General features: G+C 49.2%; 1 non-coding gene across 1 annotated transcript; it reads right to left on the reverse strand.

Annotated features, from left to right (window-relative positions):
* Positions 1–9699: 9699 nt before the first annotated feature.
* Positions 9700–9766, reverse strand: MIR574 (microRNA mir-574). The gene has a single exon (NR_107725.1). It is a non-coding gene; the product is annotated as a microRNA mir-574 (primary transcript).
* Between the last annotated feature and the right edge of the window lie 6135 nt (positions 9767–15901).

The raw sequence follows: 15901 nt of genomic DNA on the forward strand, positions 1-15901 counted from the left end.
CAGTCCATGGGGTTGCAGAGTCGGACACAACTGAGCAACTAACACTTGACTTGATAAATAAATAAATGAATAAATACATGGGATATAAGTTATAGTCTCTCTTTTTCCTCGGCAATGTGTTTTTCATAAGATTGATGTTATTTTTCCTTTGTAGTTTGGATTAATTCACTCCGAAGTACTGAACACTTTTATTTGTACTTATCTTGGGTTTCTCTGAGCTTCTGGAAGCAGTGACTTGAAGGCTGATCCAACTTGCAAAACAAATATGGATCACATTGGATAATTAGAAGCAGGATAGAATTCAAATTGGAGTATGACAAAGGGGGCACAGACCAGGGCTCTGTGACAACCTAGAGCAGTGGGATGGGGGTGGGAGGCGGGAGGGAGGTTCAAGAGGGAGGGGACACATGTATACCTGTGGCTGATTCATGTAGATGTATGGCAGAAATCATCACAAAACCGCAAAGCAATTATCCTTCAACTAAAAATAAATAAAGTTTTAAAATAAAAATAAATTTAAAAGGAAAGATGAAATCACACAAAAAATTTAAATTAGACAAGACTGGACAATTTCTAGGTCACGATTTCCTCAAATATTGCTCTTCCTTGGCTCTCTCTCTTCTTCACCCTCAGACTGCCAATTAATCACATATAGAAGCTTCTTTCTGTGTCCCACAAGCCGCTGAGACTTTCCCCCATGGATGTTCCATTTTTCTCTTCTTAGGACTTCAATTTGGGTATATTTACCTTCTGTCCAGCTTATTGTTTTTGTCTTCTGCACTGTTCCAGCCCCCCATGACCATGAAGTCAGAGTCCAGAAATCATTAGGATCAAATAACATGAGAGGTCACTGTCAGAAAAACCATCTTGTCTGAAAGATGTCTTCAGTGACTGAAATCACAAATTTCAAGGGAAGTCAGAAAAGCCACCGTCTGCTAAGCAAGACTTGGAAAGTTAGCTTATCTCTCTGGGGACAGAAAGAATAGGTCACACGAGGTCTCTGAGTAATGCCGCTTGGCCACATGCTCTCTGGAGATTCTATCAGAGTCTGCTTAAGGGGGAATACCCATTTTCTTCTGAATCTCCTTTGCAAAGACTGTGGGTTGTTAAGGTGGCCAGTCAGCTTTCTAAATCAGCACAGTCCAACAAAGACACAGCATAAACCACAAATAGTAGCCACCAAGGCACTTTTACCGGAGAAGGCAATGGCACCCCACTCCAGGACTCTTGCCTTGAAAATCCCACGGACGGAGGAGCCTGGAAGGCCGCAGTCCATGGGGTCGCTGAGGGTCAGACACGACTGAGCCACTTCACTTTCACCTTTCACTTTCACGCACTGGAGAAGGAAATGGCAACCCACTCCAGTGTTCTTGCCTGGAGAATCCCAGGGACGGGGGAGCCTGGTGGGCTGCCATCTATGGGGTCGCACAGAGTTGGACATGACTGAAGTGACTTAGCAGCAAGGCACTTTTACACATCTACATTAAAAAACCAAAACAAACTGATGGAAATTAATTATACTTATGTTTCATTTAACCCAATCTATTTTTTAATTGAAGGATTATTGCTTTACAGAATTTTATCCTTCTCTGTCAAACACCAACATAATCCAGTCTATTTTAAAATGGTGTCTTTTCAGCATAAGAAATGACCAACAAGATAGCTCATACTCTTTCTCATATTATGTATTCAAGGTCCAGGGAGTATTTTGTCACTGAGTTCAGTTCAGTTCAGTTCAGTCGCTCAGTCATGTCCGACTCTTTGCAACCCCATGAATCACAGCACACCAGGCCTCCCTGTCCATCACCAACTCCCAGAGTTCACTCAGACTCACGTCCATCGAGTCAGTCATGCCATCCAGCCATCTCATCCTCTGTCATCCCCTTCTCCTCCTGCCCCCAACCCCTCCCAGCATCAGAGTCTTTTCCAATGAGTCAACTCTTCGCATGAGGTGGCCAAAGTACTGGAGTTTCAGCTTTAGGCACGAGGTGGCCAAAGTACTGGAGTTTCAGCTTCAGCATCACTCCCTCCAAAGAAATCCCAGGGCTGATCTCCTTCAGAATGGACTGGTTGGATCTCCTTGCAGTCCAAGGGACTCTCAAGAGTCTTCTCCAACACCAGAGTTCAAAAGCATCAATTCTTCGGCGCTCAGCCTTCTTCACAGTCCAACTCTCACATCCATACATGACCACAGGAAAAACCATAGCCTTGACTGAAGCACATCCCAATTGGGCTTCTCAGGTGGCTCAGTGTTAAAGAACCCACCTGCAAATGCAGGACCGGCAGGGGACGTGGGTTTGGTCCTTGGGTCGGGAAGATCCCCTGGAGGAGGGCATGGGAACCCACTCCAGTATTCTTGCTTGGAAAATCCATGGAGAGAGGAGCCTGGCGGGTTACAGCCCATGGGGTCGCAAAGAGTCGGGTGCAACTGAGCGACTGAGCGCACGGGCACACACATGTGTACTTCCAGATCGAGACTGGCTTTATGTCAATTGATCAACAACCTCCTGTGGGTAGCAGCCACCACTCTGGGTGGAGCATCTCTAAGCCCACCCTCGGTATCCGAGGTAAGCTGGGGTCTCCTTCACTCAGCACGTCTGTCCCTGTCTGTGCCTCTTCGTCTCTTCTGCCTCACTTAGTCTGACTTCATGCAAATTCTCTGTCTCCTTTTTTTTCTCTCTGTCTCCATCAATGAGTCTGGAGGGCCTCTGTGTGTCACTATGTCCCCAAGAACCCCAGGGGCACCTCCCATATACGTCACTCCCCGGATTAAAAAGCTTAAAACAGGACTTCCTAGGTGGTCCAGTGGTTAAGAATCCGCCGGCCAGTGCAGGAGATGCGAGTTTGATCCCTGGTCTGGGAAGATTCCACATGCTGCAGGGCAACTAAGCCTGTGTCCCACAACTACTGAAGCTTGTGTGCCTAAAGCCTGTGGACTTTCCTAGTGGTTAAGAATCCACCTGCCAATGCAGGGGACGCGGGTTCGATCCCTGGTTCGGGAAGATTCCACACGCCGCGGAAGCTACTAAGCCACAATTACCAAAGCCTGCGTGTCTGGAGCCTGCGCTCTGCAGCAAGAGAAGCCCTTGCTTGCCACAACTAGAGAAAGCCCACCGCAACAGTGAAGGCCTATCGCAGCCAAAACTAAATAAATCCATTAATTTTAGAAAAAAAGCTTAAAACCGCCCATCTAAGCCCCAAAGAGGACCAGGGCCAGCCAGACGTGCTCACACGTGACCACAAGCCCTGGGAACATCAGCCGGGCACATTTCCACGTGATCACAAGCCCTGGGGGTCAGTCGAGCCCATCCATGATTGCTCGCCATCAGTCGGGAGCACCTGGACGTCCTTGCAGGGGCGGCTTCCCAGAGCCTGGGGAGAAGCCAGGCCAGGATGCATGCTTGTCCCCATGGCGGGGCTCTCGGAGGAGGAGGGGCGGGGGCGGGGAACCAGGCCAGGCATGCGCGTCCTGTCCAGGGCCAGCCCGGGCGAACGCAGGAGCTGACACAACCCAACTGGACACCAGCTGTACAGGCAGCGGAGCCCGACTCCACAGACAGACACACAGGGTGTGGTGCCCAGAAGCTTAACCCCAGGTATATTTCGGTTTGCCTGTTGGTTTTGTTGCAGTGAAAAGGAAAAGAGGAGTGGTTTTTTTCTCTTTCCCTTTCCTGAGAACAAAGATAAAGAGAACAGTGAGCAGCAGGCCTGAACATTCCTAGTTTTTTGTTTTGTTTTGTTGACTTTGCTCCTAACTCTGAGTGTCTGTAACTAAGTTTGCGTCTCTGCCCGCTAACTCTGCAGGAGCTACACTTCGCACCTGCTTTCCTTGGACTCTGTGCTAAATACGTCCCCTAGCTGGTGTTGACCCTTGCAACACCCTGCCCCTTTTTACATATCAGAAAGAAGACGGCAGAGCCACCAAGCTGCCAGACTCCATTACTGGGTCACTGACACCCGTCGATGACTGCCTTGGAAACAATGCAAGAGGAAGAAATCAAGACCCCATCATCTTCGCTCCTCATCTCCAACCCCTGCAAGCCCTTGTCTTATATAAGCCCCTAGACTCCTCGTGGGGCCGGGGGCACAGTTCTTGAGGCACAAGCCTACTGCGTTCCCCTCTCTGCCAGCTGAGAATAAAAGCCCCCTTTCTATTTCCTCCAAACTGTCTCCACATTTTTTCATTTGGCTTTGCTGGGCCGAGAAGGCCAAGCTTTTGGCTGGCAACAGTTTTCTCTCGAGAAGGGAAGTAACTCCTTTCCTTGAGGTTTTGTTTCTCCTCACTGCCAACCCCGTCCGCAGGGAGGGACGTTTCATAGCAGATGTTTCAACTGCTTTGCAAGTAAACTGCTGCTCACTTAGCTGAGAGGGCTTCCCTGGTGGCTCAGCAGTGAAGAATCCATCTGCCAATGCAGGAGATGTGGGTTCAATCCCTGGGTTGGGTAGAGCCCCTGGAGAAGGAAACGGCAACCCACTCCAGTAGGAGCCTGGCAGGCTACAGTCCATGGGATCACAAAAGAGTCGGGCACGACTGAGCAATTCAACAACATGCAAAACAGTTTGGCCCAGGGTTAGCACTGAGGGCTTCTGGTGGCTCAGATGATTAAGAATCTGCCTGCAGTGCAGGAGATCTGGGTTCAATCCCTGGGTCAGGAAGATCCCCCTGAGAAGGAAATGGCAATCCACTCCAGTATTCTTGCCTGGGAATTTCCATGGACAGAGGAGCCTGGCAGTTCCTGGGGTCGCAAAGAGTCTAGGATATGACTTAGCAACTAAGCAACAACGTTTATCTGAAACACCGTCCACCACCTATGGGTAATTTGGGTTTTTTTGTAAGTAAATTTTATTTCCTAGACTAGTTTTAGGCTCACAGTGAAACCGAGCAGAAGAGGGATTCCCTGGAGGCCCAGTGGTTAGGACTCTGCACTCTCACTGCCGAGGGGCCTGGGTTCGATTCCTTGTTGCGGAACTAAGATCCCACAAGCTGCACAGTACAGAAAAAAGGTGGGGGAGGGGGGGGTGATTAGAAGATGCCAAGGTCTCCCATACGCCACCTTCCCCACCCCCGACAGGCACGGTGTCCCCCATTATCAGCAGGCTGGCATCAGGGTGGTGCGTGTGTTACAGCTGATGAACTCACACTGACATCAGAACCCCCCGAAGCCCATAGTTTACATTAGGGCTCATCCTTGGGGTACCTTTTGTGGGTCTGGACAAATGTGTAACGCCATGAATCCGCACTACAGACCCATACAGGGTAGCTTCACTATCCAAAGATGCCTCTGCTCCATATGTTCATCCCCTCCCCCTCCCTAACCCCTGGCAGCCCCGATCCTTTTACAGTATCCATAGTTTCTCCTTCTCCAGAATGTCATGGAGTTGGAATCATACGGCGTGTAGCCTATTCAGAGTGACCGCTTCCACTGGGTAACAAGCACTTAAAGTTTCTCGGTGTCTATATGCACACCCTGCTATCTTTACAATGGATGACCAACAGGGACCTACTGTGGAGCCCAGGGAACTCTGCTCAGTGGCAGGTGGGAGCCTGGAGGGGAGGGGAGCTGGGAGGAGAATGGACACCCGTATAAGGATAGCGAGTCCCTTAGCCATTCACCTGAAGCTATCACCGCATGGTGTGTTGGCTATACCCCAATACAAAATAAAAATAAAATTAAAGCTTTTTTAAAAAATAAATTCTTCCATGTTTTTTCACGAGCTTGCTAGCTCCTATCTTTTTAGCACAGAATACACTACTGTGGATGGACCTCTGTTTATTCATCTGTTCACCAGCTGATCAGCATCTTGGTTGCTTCCAACTTTGGGCAGTTATGAAAAAAGCAGCTGCTCTACACATTTGAAGTTGAAGCTCCCATTCTTTGACCACCTGATGCAAAGAGCCGACTCATTGGAAAAGACCCTGATGCTGGGAAAGACTGAGGGCCTGAGGAGAAGGGGACGACAGAGGATGAGATAGTTGGATGGCATCACCGACTCGATGGACATGAGTTTGAGCAAGCTCTGGGAGTTGGTGATGGACAGGGAAGCCTGGCGTGCTGCAGTCCATGGGATCACAAAGAGTCAAAAACGACTGAGCGACTGAACAACAACAATACACATCTGTGCTCAGCTTTTTTGTGCAGACATAAGTTTTCAGACCATTTAGGTAAATACCAAGGATCACGTGGGAAGCAGGGTTAGTTTTGTAAGAAACTGCCAGTCTTTCATCAAAGCAGCTGTCCCATTTTGCATTTCCCACCAGCGAAGAATGAGAGTTTCTCTCACTCCACATTCCTCACCAGCATTTGGCTTCCTCGGCATTTTGGATTTTGGCCACTCTGAGTAGGTGTGTATTGGAAACTTGTTCCTTGAAATATTGAAAGATGTGCAGAGTGTGGGCTGAGAAGTCAGACGGAATAAGATTTTCCTCTGACCCTGTCTCCACCAGCGACCTTGGACACGTCGCTTCCCCCATGAACTTTCATAAATATGAGCTCATCAGTTCCCTTTTTTCAGAAGCCAGTTGACCACTATTTACACACTGCCTGCCATGTGCTCAGCGTCTGGCACGCAGGAGCAAATGAAGCAGATAGGGTCCCTGTGCCCAGAGTTCCCATCCAACCAGGGGACAGACTCAAAGAGCTAACCATCAACTATTTAATGATGCTGTGATATCAAACAAACATACGGAGAGTAGCACTCACCACTGTAAATGCAGGTCAACCCTGAGACACCAGTGTCTTAACACAGCGGAAGTGTGTTTCTCACTTATGCAAATAACCAATGTGGGTTTTCCTGGGTGAAGTTCTAATTTCCTCCCTAGGAGTTTTCAGGAACTACAGTCGCTTCCATCTGTGGCCCGACCATCTTCATGGGCAGCAGTGCCCTCTGCCTCCAACCAAAAGCAAGAGAAAGAGAAAGCAGAGAGGGGGGGGGGTCCACCTGTAAAATGGCTGGCCCGGAAAGGATACATGTTATTTCTGCCCAAATTTCTTGGCTGTAAATACTTACTACAGTCACAAGTGAATGCACCTGAGACCGGACAGTAGATTCCCTTGTGAGTAGCCACCTCCCAGAGAGACCACACCACTGCGAAAGGGGGAACGCTTTCCTGAGAACAGCCAGATGAGCTCTGCCTCTGGCCGTTCCTAGGAAAGCGTTCCACACAGGAGGATGGGTGGCAAAGGAGTGTGTTGTTATGACCCCTCCAACCGAGGCACCAGGCTTCCCTGGTGGCTCAGACAGTAAAGAAGCTGCCTGCCAATGCAGGAGACACGGGTTCCATCCCTGGGTTGGGAAGATTTCCCTGGAGGAGGGCAAGGGAACCCTTGCCAACCACTCCAGAATTCTTGCCTGGGAAATCCCATGGACAGAGGAGCCTGGCGGGCTGCAGTCCATGGGGTTGTAAAGAGTCAGACACGACTGAGCGAGTGAACAAGAGCAACAACTCATGCAGAATATGGCATCTTAGGTGCATCACCTCCCCAGGGAGGCGTACCTGGTGCCTCTCTTTTGTTGCTGTTGTTCGGCCAATCGGGTGTCTCTTAAAGACCCGAATCTTTTGAAATATGCAAATTAACGGAGCTCCCAGCCTAGTGAAGGAGACACACATCACAGCTCTCCAGTAGTCACGTGATTTCAGGGGTGCTGAATAACCACTAGGAACACTAGATTTTTTTTCTTTTTTTTTCACACATCAGCCTCAAAAGCTCAGTAATGTGTCTCAACAGGATGTCTATTTCTCACTCCTGTGACCCTTCCATAGGGGTGTCTCCACGTCTGCGGTTGGGGTCCCTCCCACAGGGTGACCCGTTCCCCAGGATTCTTCCAAATTTTGGGGCTTCAGCATCCACTAAGACCTCTCTGCTACCAGAGAGGCGAAGGAGAATGAGAGAGTGAAAACGACGCATCCATTTCTTGAAGAAAAAAAATAAAACAAAACACTGAGCGGCAGGTATTACGTGTGCTCTGGTTGCAGTGATGAGAATCAGTCGCAGGTTCCCAGCGGAGGCTAAGAAAGGCTGGAAATATCGTGCCGGGTAGGACCACTGCCTCCACTGACAACACAGCCGAACAGGGACTGCCCGTGGCCCAGCGGCCAAGACTCTGCCTTCCAACGCAGGGGGCGGGGCTTCGATCCCGGGTTGGGGAACTAGGATCCCACGTGCCAGGAGGCCAAACGATTAAATAAACTATACACAGCGCAATAAAGAGAAGCCATGAAAGTCTGGAGCACGTAGCTGCCACCCAGCAGGCGCTCTGAGGGAAACAGTGGCTCAGGCTCTGGGTCGAGAGGGGACTTGACCTCGACTGCTGACCCCAGGGAGGGTCCCCTGGGTGACGCTGAGCTTTGGTAGGCGTTTGAAGACAGATGAACTGTCAACGTGGGAAAGGAGGGCAGAGGGCCGGGGAGAAGTGTGGCAGAACCTTGACTCCAGCCCCGGGTCAGGAACTAATTTTACTGGTGGTTCTAAGAAGCTGACACAACTTCCGAAGCCCCTGGAGGTGGGAACACATCGCGGAGACGCTTCAATAGAGACTGAAAGTGTAGCGCTTCCTAAAAGGCTATGCAAAGACTTGTGATTGTATCTTTAGGACAATGGGAAAGGTTTTGTTTCATCTTATTTTATATATATATATATATTATTTATTTATTTATTTAAATATATTGAATATTTATTTTGGTCGCTTGGATTTTTAGTTCCCGTGAGCGGATTTAGGTGCACCAGGGCAATGTGGAATCTTGGTTCCCCGACCAGGGATCGAACCCATGTCCCGTGCGTCGGCAGGTGGGTTCCTAAGCACTGGGAAGTCCCAGAGAAAGGTTTTAAATGTAAGTCTGGCATAGTCAGATATTTGTCTAGGATACATCTGTGCGGCCACTTCATGGAGACAAAATCGGAAAAGACAACGAAAATAATAGCTTAGGAGACTTCCCTGGTGGCCCAGTGGTTAAGACTCTGCACTTGCAATGCAGGAAGCATAGGTGCAATACCTGGTCTGGGAACTTGGATTCCACAAGTCATTCGGTGTGGCCAAAAAAAAAAAAGGAAACAAGACAAAAAACAGCTCACATTTTCACATTTTCTGGGCCCTGATAAGCCGGTCACTGTTTTGAGTTCTGCATATGGATAGTTGGCTTAATTCCCAGAAGACTCAGTAAAGGAGTTTCCTTTATCAGTTCAATTTTAGAGATGAGGACAGTGGGGCTCAGAGGGGTAACCGATTGGATTGTGCTGTGCATCTAGCGAGTGGTGGAGCTGGCTTTCAACCTGGGAAGGTCCTTTGTGGTCACCTATTATTGTGATACTATATTTAGCAATAATATATAATATCAATGTAAATTTTGTGTTTATTAAAGAAAACAAAACTTGGGTGGATAGACTGACTACTTAAGAAGCTCTTGTCTTCCAGGAAAGAGATGAGTTGCTTGGGGTAGGATGGTGACTGTTAGAATGCCAGGGATTCCCAGGTGGCTCTGGGGTAAACCATCCACATGCCAGTGCAGGAGACCCAGGTTTGATCCCTGGGTTGGGAAGATCCCCTGCAGAAGGAAATGGCAACCCACCCCAGTATTCTTGCCTGGGAAATCCCATGGACACAGGAGCCTGGCAGGCTACAGTCCATGGGGTCACAAAGTGTCGGACACAACTGAACTACTGAGGACACTCACACTCACACACACACACACACACACACACACACTCTCACACACACTCACACACACACACTCACACGGATTCGAGACTGGGAAGTAAGCTCAAAAGAAATGCTGATAGAAGTTTGGTTTCCAAAACTGACTGACTAGGTTGTTTTAGGTTAAACTTCCCACTTGCAAAAGAAAAAACGAAACAAACAAACAAAAAAAAAAAACCAGGGACAAACCATAAAGAACATCTGCTTGCTGGCCCTGGAGCGTTTCCAAGGCAAGAGAGAATTTTTGGTTCCAAATTGCGAAAAGAGAAGGAAACCAAGACAGGGGGATTTATCACTTGCTCATAGTCCTACATTGACGGTTTGCTGAATGTAGACAGTAGAAGCAGCGGAGAAGACAGGGAAAAGCTGGATAGAAGTTTCGGCCATCTCATTAAACAGAACTTCCAAATTGGGGTATCAAGCAGAAGGCTCCATCGTGGAGAAAGGACCCCATGAACATCCGCCAAGGGCCACATCCTGGGATGAAGGTGGACTGGGCGTTAGCAAGGCTCAAAAGGATAGAAATCCCAGTTTTAAATGATGAAGAGGACTGGTCTTTAGCCCATCTTCCTGCTGGAGGCATTTATCCTCTCTGCTGATTTTCTGTTTCATTTTGGTTTTTTTTACAATCTTTTTAATATTCTTTTCCATCATGGTTTGTCCCATGATATTGAACATAAGTCCCTGTGCTCTACAGCAGGACCTTGTTGTTCATCCAGTCGATATGGAACAGCCCGTCTCTCCCCCAGCCCCACCCCGCTGCAACCGCAGTCCGTTTGCTACGTCTGTCCGTCTGTCTCTGTCTGTAGATATGTTGGTTAGTGTCATATTTTAGGCTCCACGTATAAGTGATGTCCTATGCTGCTTGTCTTTCTCCCCGCTACTCGTTTTTAACCTCCTCACCTTTGATCTAATCTCAACCGAGCAGCAGTGTCACCCTGTTAAACATAACAACTCCCCCCTCCCCCAGCATCGGGGCTAAGCCTGGCAGATAGCGGAAGACGGACACAGTCTTGACTGCCAAGGCACTAGGAATGCCGGCCAAGTTCGTGTCTGGAGCTTGGGCTGATCGACACGAGAGAAAATGACTTGCCAACGTTATGGCTGTCATTCTAGGAGCTCACTGCCTTGCGAGGAAGACTCTATTACAGGAAAAAGGTGGATCCTATTTAAAAAAATGTTGAAGGGCCAACCGAGAAAATCTTGCCAAGGACCCCCCTGGTGGCGCAGTGGATGAGAGCCTGCCTGCCAATGCAGGGGACACAGGTTCGATCCCTGGTCTGGGAAGATTCCACCTGCCACGGAGCAGCTAAGCCCACATGCCACAACCACTAAGCGCACACCTGGAGCCGGGGAGCCAGGACTACAGACGCCTGCACTCCCTAGGGCCCGCGGGCCACAAACTACAGACGCCTGCACGCCCTAGAGCCGATGCTCCGCAGGGAGAGAGTGGCCCCCACTCTCTGCAACTAGAGAAAACTCACATGCCGGCAGCAAAGATGCAGCACAGCCAAAAAATAAATAAAAAATAAATAGCCGTGTGTATGTCTTAAAAAATAATACTAAAAGAAAAAAGAAAAGCTAGTCAAGAGCTGATTACTATGGAATGTTTTATTATTCCTGGGAAATTATGGGATAAAATAGGACTCTGGTTTTGGGTAGAGGCATCTACTGAGAAGAGGAGCAGGAGCGCTCTCATCGGGAGAGGCACTTCCTGCTGACCCCGGGCCCACAGAGCGGTCCCTCCAGTCAGGGCTGGAGTGGAACAGGAAGGACGCCTCTTGTCCCCAGACCTGGGAGGAGGCTGTCGCATGAGACCCAGGTCGGGCTCCTGTATGAGAGGGAAGGGCTGCAGCTTCTGCCACTAGTTCCCAATTGCCAGCCCTCAGGATGCAGGTGGGAGAGTGATGCCCGGGTGTCCACACAGGGATATCCCCCAGAGGGCTGAAGGCGGCTCACCTGAGCTGGTTTGTACGCTTTCCATACACACCTGCGTTTGCTTGAAAACCAGAATCACTCCTTCCTCAAAAAAAAAAAAAAAAAACTATCCTGTGATCCAGCGATCCCACCCCTGAGTCTTTTTCCAAAGGAAACGAAAGCTTGATCTTGAAGAGAGACGAACACCTCTGTGTTCTTTGCAGCATTATTCACAATATGCACAAGAGAAGGAAACGTGTCTGCAGTGGAGTGCTTAGTCACTCAGTCGTGTCTCACTGTCTGTGACCCCATGGACTGTGGCTCCTCTGTCCTTGGGTTCTTCAGGCAAGATTACTGGCATGTGTTGCCATTTCCTCCCCCAGGAGATCTTCCTGACCCAGGAATCGAACCCACTTTTCCCAAATTGCAGGTTCTTTATCTGCTGAGCCACGGGGGAAGCCCTAGGTGTCTGGCTGCTGCTGCTGCTAAGTCGCTTCAGTCGTGTCCGACTCTGTGAGACCCCAGAGACGGCAGCCCACCAGGCTCCCACATCCCTGGGATTCTCCAGGCAAGAACACTGGAGTGGGTTGCCATTTCCTTCTCCGATGCATGAAAGTGAAAAGTGAAAGTGAAGTCGCTCATTCGTGTCCAACTCTTGCGACCCTGTGGACTGCAGCCTACCAGGCTCCTCCATCCATGGGATTTGCCAGGCAAGAGTACTGGAGTGGGGTGCCATTGCCTTCTCTGCTAGGTATCTGGGGCTGCAGAGAATTAACTTGTATCTTGGGCTCCCTCTTGCGACCACAGAGAAGAAGTTCCCTTCCTGCAGGAAGGGAAGGGAAAAAAATTTTTTTTTTAATCTGACAAATTCATTTCTCCATTCAATAAGGATTTGTTGATCCTCTGTGTATCAGACACTCTTCAAGGCTCTTGAGGTCCATCAGTAAACCAAAACAAAAACCCCTGCCCTCGAGGATCTTATCTTCTTGCGGAGGGAGTGTTGTTCAGTCTCGTAGTGAGTCTCTTTATGACCCCAGGGACTGCAGCACGCCAGGCCTCCCTGTCCATCACCAACTTCCAGAGCTTGCTCAAACCCATGTCCAATGAGTCGGTGATGCCATCCAGACTTCTCATGCTCTGTTGTCCCCTTTTCCTCCTGCCCTCTATCTTTCCCAGCATCAGGGTCTTTCCAATGAGCTGGCTCTTTATGTCAGGTGGCCAACATACTGGGAGCTTCAGCTTCAGCCCTTCCAATGAATATTCAGAGGTTGATTTCCTTTAGGATTGACTGGCTTGATCATCTTGCTGACCAAGAGACTCTCAAGAGTCTTCTCAATAAGTAAATCCATTCCTTTTCGAAGAGGAAAAGTGATTTGGAAAAAGGAGAACGTGGAGGGAAGGTCTGGGAGATCTACAATGCCTGGGGGGTGGGGAGCAGGCTGAGATGTTTATAAGATAGTCTGAGGAGGAGGAGTTGAGGATATGCGTTTGAGCAAGAGTTAGAATGAGAGACGAAGTTGGTCACTGTTCATCTGGGAGAGCACAGCTCCAAGCGGAGGGGCAGTGGGAGCAAAGGCAGTGGGGTGGGCCTGTGCAGCGGCTCATTCAAAGACCAGCAGGGAGCCCAGTGTTGCTGCTGGGGAGAGGAAAGTGCAGGGGTTAGTTCAGAGAGGCAAGGGCTGGAGGCAACAGTCACAGAGTCACTGCAATCACCCAGAGTGAGGTGGAAAGTGACAACGCTGACTCTAAAATGAAGACATCCTGGAGTGTGGAGTCAAGTGGGCCTTAGGAAGCATCTCTGTGAACAAAGCTGGTGGAAGTGATGGAGTTCCAGTTGAGCTATTTCAAATCCAAGCTGTTAAAGTGCTGCACTCAGTATGCCAGCAAATTTTGGAAAACTCTGCAGTAGCCACAGGACTGGAGAAGGTCAGTTTTCTTTCCAATCCCAGAGCACCAGAGTGCTTCCTTTGAGATTATCCTTCAGGCCAAAGACGAGGACCACGTTGTGGGCTCAGAGTTCCCATCCCTTCCTCCCCACATGGGTTCTGGTTTCCCTTCTCTCTGCTTTGTCTTCTGTGCAGGATTTCCTGTTAAGCTTGAATTGAGTTGCAATCCCTACCCTCCATCCCCCCAAAAGACAGTGCGTATAAATACCAAGAACTAGGGCTTCCCTAGTAGCTCAGCTGGTATAGAATCCACCTGCAGTGCAGGAAACCCAGTTTGATTCCTGGATCCAGAAGACCCCCCAGAGAATGGATAGGCTACCCGCTCCAGTATTCATGGGCTTCCCTGGTGGCTCAGACGGTAACGAATCTGCCTGCAATGCAGAAGACCTGGGTTCGATGCTCGGGTTATGAAGATCTCCTGGAGAAGGGAACGGATACCCACTCCAATATTCCTGCCTATGAAGAATATTGAATCCCCATGGATAGAGTTCACAAAAAGTCACACGTGACTGAGTGACTAAGCACATACACACACACACACACACACACACACACAAAGAAAGGAAAAAGAGGAAGGAGAAAAAAACAAAGTGAAAATCCCTGCCTGTCCAGGTGAGACATACCTGCTCAGAGGGGATCCCGGGAGCCTCGAGGTTATGCTGTCTTCCTAGCTGTGTGGCTTTCATGCAATCAACAAACTGGCTTGACTTTTGTCCCACCAGCTAGATCTAAACACATCTCTAGCATCTGGACACACATACCATTTCCTGTCAAACTCCATTCACAGCCACAATGCCACGCCCAGGTTTGCTTAAACCCCACCCCTACCCATGGCTCTGTTGCCTGAAAATAAGCTCTAAGATGCCTCTCAGACTTCAGACCCTGGGAGAGCTGGCCTGCCCACCTCTCCAACCTCGTCCTCCAGAACACCCCTTCCCTTGATTCCCACCAGCCACCCCCACAATACACACACACACACGTATTGGTTCTCAGTCTGCTCCTCCAAATCTAAGCTTGTCTCTGCCTCAGGACCTTTGCACAGGCTGTTATTTCTGCCTGAAACTCTCTCCCCACAGCTTCTTCTCATCCTTCAAGGACCATCTTCTATCACTTCCTCCAAAGTACCTCCCCACCATACCAAATAAAGTAGGTTTCTTGTTGCACCCAAGGGCTTCCCTGGTGATTCAGTTGGTAAAGAATCCACCAGCAATGCAGGAGACTGGGGTTTGATCCTGGGTTGGGAAGATCCCCTGGAGAAGGAAATGGCAACCAACTCAAGTATTCTTGCCAGGGAAATCCTATGGACAGGGGAGCCTGGAGGGCTGCAGTCCATGGTGTCGCAAAAGAGTCGGACACAACTTAGCGATTAAGCAACAAAACTCTGGTTATGTAAGATGTTAACATCAGGAAGCTGAAGCAAAAGGTCTGTGTACCACCTTTACAGCTCTTGTGTAGATCTAAAGTCATTTCAAAATGACAGTGTAGGGAGTTCTCTGGTGGTCCAGTGGTTGGGACTCAGAACTTTCACTGCCAAGGGTGAAACCCTGGTCAGGAAACTAAGATCCTGCATGCAGGCAAAAAAATAAAAGAGAAAGCCTTCTCAAAGGAGAGCATAAAAGGATGTTAAAAGAGGGAACAAGAAGAGCCTGGGAGGTGTCAGAAATGTACATTGCCTCGATGGGGGTAATGCTTTTACACTGTATGCTTTTTTTCCAAAGTCACCGAATGGCACATATTAAATATGTGTGCTTTCTGTATATCACTTATATCTCTGTAAAGCTGTTCAAAACACAGCAGGGGGGATTTCCTCTATTTCTGCAGTTTGAGGCCCCAGGGGGAAAGCCCATGAAAGGTAAACGCATGCGTGTCCTAAAGAGTAGCTTCATGAGACTTCCCTGGGGATCCAGGGGTTAAGACTCTGTGCTTCCACAGCAGGGGGCTCAGGTTCCATCCCTGGTCTGGGGATTAAGATCCTGCAAGCTGGTGGTTGGAGAAGGAAACGGCAACCCACTCCAGTACTCTTGCCTTCAGAATCCTATGGACAGAGCAGCCCATGGGGTTGCAAAGAGTTGGACACGACTGAGCAACCAATGCACAAGCCGGTGGTACATCTAAAAAATACACAGAAGCATCAGACATGCAGCAGCCTGTATTCTAAGACATCTCAGAGCCTCCCCCTGTCGGAGATGCGGCATGGTGGAAGAAGGCTGATCCTCTGGATTTGGGGGGTGTGAGGTTGAGGTGTTAGTCACTCAGTCATGTCCGACTCTTTGCGACCCCATGGACTGTAGCCCACCAGGCTCCTTTGTCCGTGGGATGGTCCAGGCAAGAATACTGGAATGGGC

The sequence above is a fragment of the Bos taurus genome, chromosome 18, assembly GCF_002263795.3.
Source record: "Bos taurus isolate L1 Dominette 01449 registration number 42190680 breed Hereford chromosome 18, ARS-UCD2.0, whole genome shotgun sequence".
In the NCBI taxonomy this organism is placed as follows: Eukaryota; Metazoa; Chordata; class Mammalia; order Artiodactyla; family Bovidae; genus Bos; species Bos taurus.